Raw genomic sequence first — 14,624 nt, 5'->3', positions numbered from 1 at the left:
CCTCGAAATGGCCCGCCTCCTCTGCCGAGCATGTGCGCGAAGCGGGTGGTGGAGGGAGCGAAGGAGGGAAAAAGGCCCGCTGGGAGATAATAAGGGGGGGTTTGAATTTTCTTTTCCTTGGGAAACGCCCACTGAGGGCGCGAGGAAGTTACAGTCCGCTAGTGCGAAAGTTACTCTGGAGGATTTTTTTTTAAAATTTTTTTTTAAAAAAATCCTCCTAGTTTTGGGGCGTGGGGAATTTAAGGGTCCCGATTTAAGCCATGGTTCCAGATCATTCCTCCAGAGGAGGATTTCCCTTGCTAAATATGCTTCTTTGAGGCTATAGTCCTAGATACAATTATTTAAAAAAAATAAATCCTGTTCAGCCTCCGAGGGGATGATCTACACAGGATTGCAAAGTAACTCCCGAGGTATTTTCTTCTACACTTTTGCTTGGTGGTTGGGTTTCTTTCATTGCCATTTTATGGTATCGAAATTGGTTCATTCCATATCTTTGATGGGAAGAAACGGAGGTACTCTACATTCCTAAATGTAATTTTATGGGCTCGGTATTTTATGTAATTTTTTTTAAAGAGCTGGACAAGTAAACTCAATGAATTTTAAATAACGTGATTTAAAACGGACCTCCTTACTCTCTTAGTGGCTGGGCTTATGCATTTCTTGTGCTTAAGACTTGTGCAGGAATTCTTCATTAAAAAGTCGGATGTTCAGTTAAAGGGCTATTTGGCAGAAACAGAGTTTGGGGATCTTAAATATGTTAGATCTAGATTCTAGTCATTCATTCTTAAGAACAATAAACTCTTAAAATTAGTTGTTTGGGGAGACGGGCGTGCAGCGCAGAAGGCTAGTAGCATGTATACTCCTCACTCGCCTTTTCTCCTGTAAGTGGGAGTCTTTATCCTCCGTGAATTTCTCTGAACTTTATTTAAAATTGTTTGCCCATGCCTCATGAAAACACAAACTTTCATATTTTAATTAAGATCTCCGTGAAACATTTCCCGTTTTCTTTGCTGAATTCAGCTTCACTAAATCATCTTTGATTTTGTTACTTAGTTTTACAATATAGCTCTGACTGAAGAAAATGATCCAGATGCTTTTCCTGAAATTAGAAAAATAGACTGAAAAAGAGTTACATTCTACAACTTGAGAGCTGATTAGAGAAGGCTTTCCTTTATGTGTATAACAAATGGACTTTTGAAAGTGAAGGCATTTTCAAGAGGGCATCTCCTGCTATTGCTAATGTGCAGACAGCTTCACATCAAGATAGACTGTTTATCAAGTTTACAGTTAGCTATTAGGGCTTTCAACTTCAAAATTTAGAGTTTGGATTGTGAAGAGAAAATATTTACAGGTTGTGTACACTTTTAAGACCAAGCAACAAAATTTCATTTTTAATGTGTGCCAATATGCCCACGGTAAAAAAATGACAATAAAGGTCGGTCTGTCTGTCTGTCTGTCCTTCTATCTATCTATCTATCTATCTATCTATCTATCTATCTATCTATCTGTCTGTCAAATTGTCACAGGGTAGTTGTTCCAGTTTCTTGGACAACTTGCAACTTCTCCAGTTACATGATATCCTTTTTGTGCTACTTTTAGCAAACTTGTAGATATATTCCAAATGTGTCTGTATAATAGATTTGTAGAAAAGCTTAATATTGACAGATTCAGTTTTAATTCACAATTACCTCTAAGCACTTGTATTGTGTCTTTTTCACAGCAGGAGCACAAGTGAAGCAACATTTTTTTATCTATCTGCCGTAAACTCAAAATCCCTTTCATGGTCAGTTATTATTCTTACTTCATTATGTATGTGAAGTCAGAATTTTAATATGCTCACTTTATGTTTGTTTATTCTAAACCGTGCTTGGCATTTTAATATTTATTCTTCTACTAATTCTTTTTGTTTAGTTATTCTTAATAAGCTGATGTTTGTCTGCAAACTTAGTCACCTCATTGCTTATTTCTGTACCCCAATTCATGTGTTGTGCTAAGCTAAAAGGTAATTGTTTGGTTTTTAGCTTTATATGTTGGGTAACAACAGAGATTATGGTTTATAAACCATGGCCAGTGTCTTAAGAGTATCATGTGACTCCCATTAATTGTGATTTATTCAATAAATCATTTATTTAAATTTATTGGGTGCCCAACTCCAGTGTTCAAATGGAATTATATGAGCCATGGCTTTGTGTGTCCTTGCATCTGGCCATAGTGGTTTGGAAACATTGATCCATTAGGATGTATGAAATGAGCCAATTTGTAGTTTTTTTCAGTAAATAAATGTATAATAATATAATTTTGAAAGGTGTGAATTGTGAAAGGACTTATATTTGCCCTTAACTTACATCCATTTGTTTAACAACTGTTCAACCTTTCAGTGGTCCTGAAAAAGATGGCTTTTTACAACCAGTCCTTGCACTTACAATGGTCACAGTGTTGCCATGGTCATGTGATCAAAATTTGGATGCTTGGAAACTTGACATGTATTTACAACAGTTGCATCATCCAGGAATCATGTGATCGCCATTCTAACTTTCCCCAGGACTTCTGAAGAGCAAAGTCAATGGAGGAAACCCGATTCATTTAATAATGACATGATTCACTTAACTACAATGATTTACTTAACCACTCATTGCAACAAAAAGTTGTAAAATTGGGTGTGGCTCACTTAACAACTGCACTTTGCAACAGACATTCTGGTCCCAATTGTGGTTGTAAGTTTTATTTTTATTTTTTTATTTTAATTCCATTTATATCCCGCCCTTCTCCGAAGACTCAGGGTGGCTTACAAGCTTAGCAGTAGCCTTCATTCTATGTATGTGCCTGCTTATTAGGGCTTTCACACACACCCCAAGCGGCATTTTTACAAAGTCAGCTTATTGCCCCCAACAATCTGGGTCCTCATTTTACCTACCTGGAAGGCTTTGTCAACCTTGAGCCTGGTGGGATGCGAACCTGCACTAATTGCAGACAGCTGGTGTTACTTAAGGAGGCATTAGCCCACTGCTCCACCAAGGCTCTGAGGGTTACCTGTGTGTATACAAAAATTGTATTGATTCTTCGTTAGGAAAATTTCCTTTTTGTGCTTGATGTTTCTATCTTTATTCATCTATTTCAGTAGTAATTCACTAGTTCATCTAGAAAAGATATCAAGAAATCAGTCTGTAATTTAGTGGATTCTGATCTTCCCAGAGTTGCTAACACCTTTTTTATTTAGAAGTGCCTCACCAGTATAAATATACTAGTATAGTCCTAGTTGGATCTGTCCAAATAAAATAGGACAGAGTAGTATTTTTGTTATTTGTCTGGAATTGTTTTATTATTACAGTTAGTCTTTGACTTACAACCATATTTGGGACCAGAGTTTCCATTGCTACGGTAAGCAAGGCAGTTGTTAAGTGAGTCTTAAGCAGTTTTACAACTTTTGGGGCCGTGGTTGGTAAGTGAATCACTGTGGTTGTTAAATGAATCATGCAGTTGTTAAGTGCATCTGGTTCCCCAATTGGCTTTGCTTGCTGGAAGCTGTTGGGAAGGTTTCAAATATAGGTCACATGATCCCAGGATATTGCGCCCATTGTAAATATATGCCACTTGCCAAGTGTTCAAATTTTAATCACGTGGCCATGGGGATGCTATGACTGTTGTAAGTGTAAGGACCAGTTATAAGCCATTTTTCAGCGCTGTTGTAATTTTAAAGGATTGCTAAATGAAGGATTGTAAGTTCAGGGCTACCTGTATGTAAGGCCCAGTTTGGTATAATGCTTAATGCTACCATGCTAGAAACCAGGAGACCATAAGATTTTAAAACAGGATTAAATTACAATAATCTAATTATTATAAAATATCCATACAATCCCATATGTGGTTAATAACTTCAGTGGGACATTTTCTCTACTAGGTGAATGTAAGAATTTCTCTAAAATGGTCTACTTGCTTCTCAGAGGGAAAATTAGAATTAATATAATCACTGAATATAAACTAATCTATACTGATACAAATTTTGCTGCAACAAAATGCAGTAAACAAATGTAATGTTAATGTTTAATATGTAAACTAGTTGTTTTATTTTAAAGATTCTTATTTCTTTAATATTTGTTAACTTTATTGTAACAAGTGTCTGGTGAGGTGGACTGTAATCCATGAAGGTTTATGCTGTAATACAAGTATAAGACGTGATAAGACTCTTTACTTGAAAGTAATATCTTGAAATGTCTTTGTTTCCATTGGGATATATACAAATAAATAGCTCATTGTTGCCTCTTTAGATTTCCATATAGAACGTGAAAGGAAAAGGAAAATTGGAAGTAAAGCCAGATGAATATAAGGTAAGAAAAAGAGGTAATTCTTTTAAGATAAAGAGGTAATTTTTAAAAAGTAAGGGAAAGAAAATAGAGACAGTAACAAAAACAATAACAAAAACAAAAGTATAACAAAAAATATTCACCAGGCAAATATCTGTTTCAAGGAATAGCTGATCTTCCAGTTCACTTTCAAAAATATCCATGTTTTTTAGCAGGTAGCCATTTATATCACAAGCCAGTGCCTTGTTTCCAACATTATCCTCTGTTATTCTTAGTAAATGTAAGATGACATTCCTTCCCCTACAAATTCACAGTTAATTTTTTTGGAGGGGAAATTCTAGATAGATAGATAGATAGATAGATAGATAGATAGATAGATAGATAGATATGGATGGATAAACATTGTATGTTAGTTTTTGGTCTTCACTTTTATATGTATTTATTAACTCTATTTCTTATTCCAAAATAAAATCAAATAGGTCAATTTGTCCTGAAAAAGTTGGATGACATATTCCGTCCCACCTGAGGGATTTATACCATTCTTACTAAGAAGACAAAAAGGATTGATAAGAAAAATAATTCTATAGTTTTGCAGATTTATCAACAGGGAACTAGTCAGATGACTTTAAAAGTAATCCTCCATTTATTTACTTATTTGATGATTATTTATAACTTTCCAATCTATAAATGTTGCTTTAAAAAACCTGATCTTGCAAACAAAATTGTGCAGACTTGTTCCCCTTTCTTTTGTAATCCTTAAAAATTATTCTTGAGTACAGTAATGCATCTAATGCATTAAATAAATCTCTAGGGGAGAATTAGGAGCCATAGGTAGAGCTTGGGTGGTAATATCTTCTAAATTCTCCTGAGCTGCTTCTTGCTTTTTTTCTTCAATAATCCTGCTATGCAAACTGATTTTACAGTTGTCTTCAATGTTATAAAACATAAACAAGAGTAAAACAGAAAACCGAAGCACGTGGGATACATATCTGTGATGCAGGATGCTCAGAGTCACTTGTTGAGATGCATGGTTACTGAAATTAAATAGTTGGATTATTTTTATGTCAAGGACCAAATATGGGTTGTAGGTACCAACTCCTATTTTCCATCTTTAGATTGATATTATTGACTCTTGGATAAGGATTAACAGAAGCTAGTCAGGGATGTTTTTCTAACCAAAATCACACAATGACCAGCTAAAAGAAAAAGTAGCAGTAAGCATATCTAATTCGAGTTTTCAAATTCAGGAATCTATTCCTTCATGAGAGGTTAACAGGTGTGTGTTATTTCAGTGTCTAGAAAATATAATTAATAAATAGAATTTAAGCTACATGGTACAATATTGAAAGGTTTATGTTCCTTATATGTTTTTATTGTTTTCAATTAATTTGTATTATAACTGTTTATGTTCTTCTCAAAAACAGGAAGATTTAAGCTTGAAGTAAAAGATTATACATTTTTAATTATTTTTACATCAAAAAGAAGATATCACACTACAAATAAATAGTGCTGATGGTATTGTAATAAATAAATAAAATACATGCAGATTGATACCTGATAATTATTCCTACATAGAAAGATGCTCTTAAGAAATTGTGCAAATAATAATAATAATGATGATGATGATGATGATGATGGTGATGGTGATGGTGATTATGATGTTGGAAGGGACCTTGGAGGTCTTCTAGTCTAGGGCTTTTCAACCTTTTCATCCATTGCACCAGTTTTAGGATATGGCAATATCCGAGTACCAACCATCGCCTAGCAAGGTGTCAAAAACTTCATGACCAAAAAAAAAAAAGAAAAAAGTGATAAAGTACAGGTAGTCCTCAACTTACAACAGTTGCTTAGTCACTGTTTGAAGTTACATCGGCACTGAAAAAAGAGACTTATGACCATTTTTCACACTTATGACCGTTTCAGCATTCCCAGAGTCATGTGATTTACATTCGGATGCTTGGCAACTGATTCATATTTATGATGGCTACAGTGTCTCAAGGTCATGTGATCCCCTTTGCAACCTTTTGACAAGCAGAGTCAATGGGGAAACCAGATTCACTTAACAACCTTTTATATCAGGGGTGTCAAACTCAATTTCATTGCGGGTTATCATGGGGGGAGGGGTTTCCTTTTTCCCTGCCTCCTTCCTTCTCATTTCCATTTCTTTCCTTCCTTCCTTCCTTCCTTCCTTCCTTCCTTCCTTCCTTCTTCCCCTAATTCTTTCCCTCCTCATTCCCATCTTCCTCCCTCCCTTCCTCCCTTCCTGCACTTCTGCTGAGCCCTGACAGCTGATCTACGCTTCTGCAGGGCTGTCAGGGCTCAACAGAAGCGCCAGGATCAGCACTGGGGTCCAGCTGATCGGCACTTCTGGGCAGCTCAGCAGAAGCGCCAGGATCAGCTCCAGGGTCCAGCTGATCGGCGCTTCTTCAGGGCTCAGCAGAAGTGCCAGGATCAGTGCCAGGGTCTAGCTGATTGGTGCTTCTGGGGGGGCTCAGCAGAAGCACCAGGATCAGCGCCAGGATCCAGCTGATCGACGCTTCTGGGCATCAGCAGAAGTGCCATGATCAGCGCCAGGCTCCAGATGATTGGTGCTTCTGGGGGGCCCAGCAGAAGCGCTGATCATCTGTAGCTGCGCATGCCGATCCTAGGCTCCTGCTGAGCCCCCATAGCCTTGCAAAAGCGCATGCCGATCCTGGGGCTCCTGCCCAGCTCACTCGCCTTTCCCCAAAAAACATGCCGCTTGCTGTATAGGCTGCTTGCTCATGTGCCCTTCCTCCAAAAAAACACCGCTTGCTAAACACACCACTCACATGCCCTTCCCCCCAAAACACGCCACTTGCTCATTCACCCTTCGCCCGAAAACACGCTGCTTGGTAAACAGGCTGCTCGCTCATTCACCTTTCACCCCAAAACACACCGCTCCCTAAACAGGCTGCTCTCTCATGCGCTCTTCCCCCAAAAACAGCTTGCTAAAAAGGTTGCTCACTCACTCATCCTTCCTCCGAAAACAGGCCACTCGCTCTGTCTCTCCACTGCTTTGGTTAGAAAAGCCTCTTCTCTTCTTGCTCTTTCTTTCCCTGTCCCGCCAAAACCTGCCCCTTTTATACTTTTGTCCGCCTTCCTCCTCCTTTTCTCTTCCAGGTGCGCCGGAAGCTCCAATTACCATGTCGCCATGTGCGCTGATCGTGGGGCTTATAAGCTCTGCAGCTCCAGCTGATCTCCTCCAGGTCTGTGCAGCGCCACTTGGCTGGTGGGTCCATACCATTTCATACAAATGGTTGCCCAGTCTTTTCTTAAAAGCTTCCAGTGTTGCAGCATTCGCAACTTCTGGAGGCAGGTTGTTCCACTGATTAATTGTTCTAACTGTCCAGCTGATCTCCTCCAGGTCTGTGCAGCGCCACTTGGCTGGTGGGTCCATACCATTTCATACAAATGGTTGCCCAGTCTTTTCTTAAAAGCTTCCAGTGTTGCAGCATTCGCAACTTCTGGAGGCAGGTTGTTCCACTGATTAATTGTTCTAACTGTCAGGAAATTTCTCCTTAGTTCTAGGTTGCTTCTCACTTTGATTAGTTTACTTCCACTGCTTCTTGTCCTGCCTTCAGATGTTTTGGAGAATAGCCTGACTCCTTCTTCTTTTCTTACTGTTAACATTACTGTACAATAATATTACAATAATATGAACTGCCCAGAGTTACCCTGTGATAAGATGGGTGGCCAATAAATAACAGAAAGCAAAGAGTAGTAATAATGGAAGGTTCTGCCAGTAGACAAAAACTAGCCCATTCTTGCATATCTCTCCAAGGAACTGTTTTGGGAGCAGTCCTTTTCAAATTATGAATGATTTTTCTGGGTTTTCTGGCAATATTATACATTATTTAAAATAGCTAAAAGTGAAGATAGTTCAACTAGTCTCAAAAAGATCTTTCAAAATTTAGGGAATGTGTATTTTAAGCACACACACCTTTCCCCAATTTAAATATATACAGATAGGATCTGATGTGTCAATGACTGACCAGGAAAGGATTAATGAGGTTCTTGTACATAGTTTGATTAAAAACTATAACTGCTCTTCAACAGTACATTCATGTTTGGCTTGTTGAGAAAAGGGTAAAAAAAGGCTGCTTGTATTGTAGTGCCTGTGTACAAATTTATTGTGCAGCTGTTCTTGGAATACTATATACAAATCAGTTCACTAAACCTCAAAAATAATATTATAGAACTGGAGAAAATGCCACAAAGGGTGACCAAAATAACTTAGGATCAGGAACAATTCAGGTCGCAGGCTGTAAGAGTGTAGTATTACTCACGAAAAATAATATCTAATAAAATTTGATTAGGGACAAAAGATACCTAAAACTGCTCACTTTGATGTTTTCATGGTTACACAATGTACAATTATTCCAACATGGAAAGATGCTTTTAAGAAATTGTGCAAAAAGAACTATTTGAAATGCCAACTTTTCTTACTGTTAACATTACTGTACAATAATACAATAATATTCCAATAATACCCTGTGGTAATATAGATGGCCAATAAATTGGATAAATAAATAAATATAGTGGTCTGTGGTATTTGTGGATTTTATGTCATCAGAAACTGGGAAATTTTAAATAAACATACATTTGACTGAAAACCTGAAAGTTGAACAGAATAAAACTCTTAACAGAAGTTTAGGTTACCAAAAGCAGTTCAGGCTTCTCATATAATTTGAATTGATCCAAATTTCTCTTCCTAATTTGGGAATCTTTTCTTCAATTGCTGCTATTAGTCTTCTTGAGTCTTGTGAGATTTCCAGTACAGGTTTTGCATAAAATAAATTATGAAATAGCAACATAAATTACATATAATTCATGAATATCTAATACGTGTTTCATAATATTATGTAATTGATGCTAAAAATAGTAAAATAATGTCTTAGATACCGTAATAATGGACTGGATAAATTTAATAAGCTAAACAATAACAATAAAAGATCTAGGAATAAGAAGTGTATGGGATCATGGATGTAATACTTGATTAGTACTGGATATGAAATTTGATGTATCCTCATGGTCTTGAGTTGTCAAGAAGTTGTAAACGCCTGGCACTTGGGATTTGATATATTAACTTGTTCTTCTCTCCAAAGGGATATCTATATGAGATATTTGCTAACAGTAAAGAGATATCTTGGTTTTTTTACTATATGTATTGTTTTAATTTGATTTCTGTATCAGGTATGTATGCGGTCACAGTCTATTATGGTTAAAGGAACCTAAGAGCTCCCAAAATAATACATATAAAAGTAAATAAATCTATTTGAAAGGTGGTTATACTTCTAAAGGCACGCGGTGGCTCAGTGGGTTAGGATGCTGAGCTTGTTGATCAGAAGGTCAGCAGTTTGGCGGGTCGAATCCCGAGTGCCACGTAACAGAGTGAGCGCCTGTTACTCGTCCCAGCTTCTGCCAACCTAGCAGTTCGAAAGCATGTAAAAATGCAAGTAGAAAAATAGGGACCACTATAGATAACAGTGTTCCGTACGCCTTTGGCGTCTAGTCATGCCGGCCACATGACCATGGAGACGTCCTCGGACAAGTGTTGGCTCTTTGGCTTTGAATCGGAGATGAGCACCGGCCCCTAGAGTTGGAAACGACTAGCATGCATGTGCGGGGGAACTTTACCTTTATACTTCTAAATCCACTTTTGCTTATTGATATATATGTAGTGTGAAGTGTTTTTGTCTCTGTTGTAATACTACTTGCCACAATTTCAGCAGGTATCCATATGTTGTAGTGCTGATTAGATTCACAAATTGTGCAAAATCATAATGTAGCTTGTTTGGATTTGTCCAAGTACATTGTATGAATCTAGATACTATTATTTATAAAATGGTCTGTGGACTTAACGTAATTAATGAATCTAATGCCTATAGCTTTTTCAATAACCCTTATAAAACAAGCATAAATTAATGCACAATATGGACCTATTATACTAATTACGGTGCTATTTAGAAGGCTGCCTTTGAATATTTTTACCAGTGCCAATAGAAGGTGTTTGCTTAATGACCATTTTTCAGTGTGTATTCAAACTTGCAACAGCACTGAATGAGTGGTACCTACAACCCCTACTGCTCTTCACAGTGTCCTGATCACCTATGTGATGACCTGCGTGCAACCTTCTTTGCTGGCTCCCTACAAGCAAAGTCAATGAGATTGCTGGCAAGAGGTCACAAATCGTGACCATATGACATCTTCGCTTAACAATGGAATGGAATTCATTTAATAATGGCAACTGGGAAGTGCTGGGAACTGAACTTGCAAAGCAATGTGGACACATGACATTGTTCTTTATGATTATATCTATTAGCAATGGAAATTTCAGCCCCAATTCCCATCGTTAACTGAGGACTATGTGTGTTAGAAAGCAGAGAATAGGTTCTTGTAGTCTACTTTTTTACCTTAGAACCAAAACTCAAGAAACATAACAAAAAAAGATTAAAAAACAACTAAATTTAACAGCATTTAATCTAAGTAATAACACAAATTGATACCATACAGTAAAGCATTAAAAACTCAAGAAACTACAAAAAAGATGCATGATAACCATAGGTAATTGCATTTAATCAAAGTAACAACACAAGCATAAAATAATACCATGTAGTAATACATTAAAATTGTTCAAAAAAGTAAATAAAAAAGATGACTATTGATATTCTTGAGTGCAAACTGAATGGAGAGTTACAGCAACTCTAAAAAGAATTCATTACAGAGAGAAATTCTGCTAGAGATCTCATCCTGTGTGCCCAAAAAATAAGCATCTGTAACAGATCTGTGATAAGCCTCTCCTATTTTTTGTCCCTCGGAGAGTGAAGCTTTAAACCCCTGAAGAATTCAGTGATTACAACCAACATCAAGCCCACAAAACAATTGGCCAATATAAAGATTTTTCAGCAAACATGTGATTTCCCAAAATGTCCATCTTTTAAGTATAATTTGAAAGAGCTTGTTTTACAAGTCAAAAGTTACAAAACAAATTACTTTGTTTTTGGTAATAGGTTAAAAGTTATAAAATAAATTGCCCAAGCCTTTCAGGATCGATGCAACACAAAACCTCAAGAATTTTACAGCATAGAGTAATCTCAGACACTGATATGGTGACTTGGTGATATGTGTATCACTGACTACAATGGGACATGTTTTTGAATATGCTTGGTAATTTAAGATGAAAACAGCTTTACATCCTCAGGCAACAGATGGCCTCAATGTGGACATCCTGTTTTGAAAAACAATGTATACTCAGGTTTTAGATATATTTCTAAAACATTACTACATTTGAGATTTTGATGGGTTGTCAAGTATTTCAAGGTTTAAGTTTTATGTTCTCTTCTATTTTTCCTCTGACATTCTAGATGTGTTCATGAAAACCTATTGTTTCATTCAAGTCTTTTGTGAATATCAGGAATGGATATTTATTCTATTTTATTTCTTTTCCTGTCCAATACAATATATTTTATGTTAAATATTTACAGATCTTTAATGTTTGGATTGCTCCAAATATATAAGGAGTTTTTATTAGCATTAGACATTTCTGCAGACATAAGTGTAGGGCCTAAACCAAGTATTTAAAAGTCCAGAGAATGAATAATCAATAACATGTATACCTGTTCTGTCAAGCTGACAGGAAGAAGGCAGGTACATGCCCTGGAAATTTTATCATTTTTGCAAACTGTGGGCTGGTAGCACTGATTGGAGAGGCCAGAAATTGGGCTTTCAGTGGCAGTGACTGCTGTGTCCAAAGATAAGTGTATTTGTGGGTGGAGGTTAGTTGACATCCATCATGAGAGAAAGTGGAAGCCAGCATGAGCAGTAGTGGAAATGACAAGCAGCACATCTTGACAATGAGATGGGCAGCATATAAATTTAATAAATAAAGTGCTGAAGGATGACAAAGAACAAAGAAAGACAGAAGGAACAAGAAATGAAAACTTGTGGCTGGGAATGAACTGGGTGCCAGATGTATAGATAGGTGAATGTACTCCTTTGAGCCTGGTTTTACTAAAGGATTATAGCTTGCTGTGAGGGTCTAGTAAAGGGGACATTGGAGGAATGGCAGAGAAAGTGATGAAAAGGACAGTTTCATTTCTTTGTTGGGAGGTGAGGAACGGAGAAGAAAGGCTCCTGCCCAAAGTGAGAGAACAGGGAAGACTCCCAACTTTGGACTGAGATAAAAATTAAGTGGAAAGGATGGGCTAGAGGTGTGTGCTGTAAGAGAAATTAAATTGAAAGTTTTCTTAGATGAATATAGGAAAGTGTGGAAAGCATAATGGATTATCACTGAGTAGCTGAGGGAATTATGGGAGGAACTGAGGATGAACTGTTAGAGGAGAAAAGAGAGCAGCATGTATCATCATTCCTCATTTCTAAACTCAGTATGCAGATAATTAGATTATTACTATCACATTAGCTTTACCCTCTTTCTACCACTGCTTGTACTGCTCTCCACTTTTCCTCATGGAGATGGGAAACACCCAGCCAAGTATTAATTTTAAAAGAATAACTTATTTTCCCATCATTAAGAGGCCATCTTTACACCTAGCTACAGTATATTAGATGATTGTTGCCCAGTCTCCAAATTCTCTTTTCTAGAGAAAGTTGTTTAAAAAGTGGTGGTACGGTAGCTACAAACAATTCTGGATTATATAAATACTTTTGGGCCTGGAAGCCCAAAAGGCATGTGATAAAAACCATGTTGTTTGCTCTCATGTAAGGTAAAGGTAAAGGTTCCCCCGCACATGCGTGCTAGTCATTTCTGACTCTAGGGGCCGGTGCTCATCTTCGTTTCAAAGCCGAAGAGCCAGCGCTTGTCCGAGGACGTCTCCGTGGTCATGTGGCCGGCATGACTAGACGCCAAAGGCGCACGGAACGCTGTTACCTTCCCACTGGAGTGGTCCCTATTTTTCTACTTGCATTTTTACGTGCTTTCGAACTGCTAGGTTGGCAGAAGCTGGGACAAGTAACAGGCGCTCACTCTGTTACGCGGCACTCGGGATTCGACCCGCCAAACTGCCGACCTTCCGATCGACAAGCTCAGCGTCCTAACCCACTGAGCCACCGCGTCCCCTAGTTTGCTCTCATGAGTGCCCTCTAATAGAATTGGATGGTGGGAGCATGATTCTCTCATACTATTGAATCCTTCAATTTTCAGTATTATCAACCTTACAAGTGGCTGTGATTCTGTTCAGTGATGATTCCATTCCTTCTTAACTGGGCAATACCAGTCAATGGTTGTGCAGAGGAGTGTTTCCTGGAATGGGGATTCTGGTGACAGTCACTCATGCTTTTGACATCTCTTAATTGGCCTACTCAGTGCTTTTTTTGTAAAAGAAAAAGGTGCCGGAATTCACACATGTCATACAACCCGCCTTGCCTACCCTACAAGGTTCCATCCAAAAAAGGTGCCGGAACTCTGTTCTGAGCGTTCTATGAGGAAAAAAAGCCCTGGGCCTACTGGAGCACATTGTATATGAGGCCCACCTAGAAATTTCAGATGATATAGAACAGACATGTCAAACACAAGGCCCAGGGGCCGGATCCGGCCCGCGAACTGGTTTCATGTGGCCCGCGAAGCCATCCTGGAAACAGTGAGGGAACGGCTCCCACTGCCTTGGCCCTGGCCCAGAGACCCTCCTTTTGCCAGAGACCCTCAGATCTGTCCCACTCCTGCCCAGGCCCCCATAGGCACCCTTGATGCATAGGTCATATGCACTCTAGCCACGCCCACCCAGTAGGCCACGCCCACCCTGGCCATACCCACCCGGCCCCTTGACGGCAACTGCAATGCTGATGTGGCCCTCAATGAAATTTATTTTATTTATTTATTTATTAATTTAATTTATTAATTTAATTTATATACCGCCCTTCTCCCGAAGGACTCAGGGCGGTGAACAGGGCAATACATAAAAAACTAGATACAAAAATTAAAAATTATTAAAACGTGATTAAACAATGCCCATAATAAATTAATACAGATTAAAGATTAAAATCCATTTATAAAAATCCCACCCCGTCCCATCAGGCCAGGCCAGCTTGTTTAAAGAGATGGGTTTTAAGATCGCGCCGGAAGGAGCGGAGATCGGGCGCCATCCGGAGCTCGACCGGAAGATGGTTCCATAAATCCGGTGCACCCACAGAGAACGCCCTCCCCCTGGGGGCCACCAGTCGGCATTCTTTGACCGGTGGCACCCTGAGGAGGCCCTCTCTGTGGGAGCGTACTGGGCGGAGGGAAGTTGACGCTGGCTGCAGGTGCTCCCCAAGGTATTCCGGACCCATGCCATGAAGGGCTTTGAG

At 38.5% G+C, this 14,624-nt stretch overlaps 1 long non-coding RNA gene across 1 annotated transcript; it reads left to right on the top strand.

Moving 5' to 3' along the window:
• The first annotated feature begins 47 nt into the window (after positions 1 to 47).
• On the top strand, positions 48 to 5,822 carry LOC310639569. The gene is made up of 4 exons (XR_014492347.1): positions 48 to 410; positions 1,721 to 1,783; positions 4,266 to 4,325; positions 4,781 to 5,822. It is a non-coding gene; the product is annotated as an uncharacterized lncRNA (long non-coding RNA).
• The last annotated feature ends 8,802 nt before the right edge of the window (positions 5,823 to 14,624 follow it).

Source organism: Vipera ursinii, assembly GCF_947247035.1.
Source record: "Vipera ursinii genome assembly, chromosome: 4".
Classification (NCBI taxonomy): domain Eukaryota; kingdom Metazoa; phylum Chordata; class Lepidosauria; order Squamata; family Viperidae; genus Vipera; species Vipera ursinii.
The sequence above is the reverse complement of the archived record's forward strand: the minus strand, read 5'-3'. Positions and strand labels throughout refer to the sequence as shown.